Source organism: Triticum dicoccoides, chromosome 2B, assembly GCF_002162155.2.
Source record: "Triticum dicoccoides isolate Atlit2015 ecotype Zavitan chromosome 2B, WEW_v2.0, whole genome shotgun sequence".
Lineage (NCBI taxonomy): Eukaryota > Viridiplantae > Streptophyta > Magnoliopsida > Poales > Poaceae > Triticum > Triticum dicoccoides.
In genome coordinates this window covers 520,277,156-520,279,731 of record NC_041383.1, presented here as the reverse complement: position 1 = coordinate 520,279,731, position 2,576 = coordinate 520,277,156, and positions in this window count along the sequence as shown.

Below are 2,576 nucleotides of genomic sequence, written 5' to 3'. Positions count from 1 at the left end.
TTTTCTCTAGAAAGGACCCGTTTCTAGAAACAATTACTTTTGCTTCCATATCTGAATTAGGAGGTATACCCAACTATTTTGGGTGTCCTATGAAGATGTATTTATCCGCTTTGGGTTCGAGCTTATCAGGATGAAACTTTTTCACTTAAGCGTCGCAGCCCCAAACTTTCAAGAAACGACAGCCTAGGTTTCTCTAAACCATAGTTCATACACTGTCATCTCAATGGAATTACGTGGTGCCCTATTTGAAGTGAATGCGGTTGTCTCTAATGCCTAACCCATAAACGATAGTGGTAATTCGATAAGAGACATCATGGTATGCCCCATATCCCATAGGGTGCATCTATGATGTTCGGACACACCGTCACACTATGGTGTTCCAGGCGGTATTAGTTGTGAAACAATTTCCACAATGTCTTAATTGTATACCAAACTCATAACTCAGATATTCATCTCTATGATCATATCATAGACATTTTATCCTCTTGTCACGATGATCTTCAACTTCACTCTGAAATTACTTGAACCTTTCAATAATTCAGACTTGTGTTTCATCAAGTAAATATACTCAGCATCTACTCAAATCATCTATGAAGTAAGAACATAACGACATCCACTGCGTGCCTCAGCACTCATTGGACTGCACACATCAAAATGTATTACTTCCAACAAGTTGCTTTCTTGTTCCATTTCACTGAAAACGAGGCCTTTCAGTCATCTTGCCCATGTGGTATGATTTGCATGACTCAAGTGATTCAAAATGAAGTGAGTCAAAAGATCCATCTGCATGGAGTTTCTTCATGCGTATATACCAATAGACATGGTTCGCATGTCTCAATCTTTTCAAAAACGAGTGAGTACAAAGATCCATCAACATGGAGCTTCTTCATGCATTTTATACCAATATGACTCAAATGGCAGTGCCACCAAGTATGTGGTATAATCATTACTATCTTATATCTTTTGGCATGAACATGTGTATCACTACGATCGAGATTTAGTAAACCATTCATTTTAGGTGCAAGACTATTGAAGGTATTATTCAAATAAACTGAGTAACCATTATTCTCCTTAAATGAATAACCGTATTGCGATAGACATAATCCAATCATGTCTATGCTCAACGCAAACACCAAATAACAATTATTTAGGTTTAACACCAATCTCGATGGTAGAGGGAGTATGCGATGCTTGATCACGTCAAGCTTGGAAACACTTCCAACACATATAGTCATCTCACCTTTATCTAGTCTCCATTTATTCCGTAGCCTTTTATTTCGAGTTACTAACACTTAGCAACTAAACCGGTATCTATTACCATGGTGCTACTAGGAGTACTAGTAAAGCACACATCAATATAATGTATATCCAATATACTTCTGTTGACCTTGCCAGCCTTCTCATCTACCAAGTATCTAGGGTAGTTCTGCTTCAGTGACCGTTCCCCTCATTACAGAAGCACTTAGTCTCGGGTTTGGGTTCAACCTTGGGTTTCTTCACTCGAGCAGCAACTGATTTGCCATATCATGAAGTATCCCGTCTTGCCCTTGCCCTTCTTGAAACTAGTGGTTTCACTAACCACCAACAATTGATGCTCCTTCTTGATTTCCACTTTCATGGTGTCAAACATCGCGAATATTTCAAGGATCATCATATCTATCCCTGATATGTTATAGTTCATCACGAAGCTCTAGTAGCTTGGTGGCAATGACTTTGGAGAAACATCACTATCTCACCTGGAAGATTAACTCCCACTCGATTCAAGTGATTGTTGTACCCACACAATCTAAGTACAAGCTCAACGATTGAGCTTTTCTCCCTTAGTTTGTAGGCTAAGAAACTCGTCAGAGGTCTCATACCTCTTGACGTGGGCACTAGCCTGAAATCCCAATTTCAGCCCTTGGAACATCCCAAATGTTTCGCGACATTTCAAAATCGTCTTCGGTGCCTCAATTCTAAACCGTTTAACATCACTGAACTATCACATAGTTATCAAAACGTGTATGTCAGATGTTCGCAACATCCACAGACGACGCTCGAGGTTCAGCACACCGAGCGGTGCATTAAGGACATAAGCCTTCTGCCGAACAATGAGGACAATCCTCAGTTTACGGACCCAAACCGCATAATTGCTACTATCAACTTTCAACTATATTTTCTCTAGGAACATATCTAAACAGTAGAACTAAAGCGCGAGCTTACGACATAATTTGCAAAGACCTTTTGACTATGTTCATGATAATTAAGTTCATCTAATCACATTATTTGATGAACTCCCACTCAAATAGACATCCCTCTAGTCATCTAAGTGATACATGATCCGAGTCAACTAGGCCGTGTCCGATCATCACGTAAGACGGACTAGTCATCATCGGTGAACATCTTCATGTTGATCGTATCTACTATACGACTCATGTTCGACCTTTCGGTCTCTTGTGTTCCGAGGCCATGTCTGTACATGCTAGGCTCGTCAAGTCAACCTAAGTGTTTCGCGTGTGTAAATCTGGCTTACACCCGTTGTATGTAAACGTTAGAATCTATCACACCCGATCATCACGTGGTGCTTCGAAAAAACG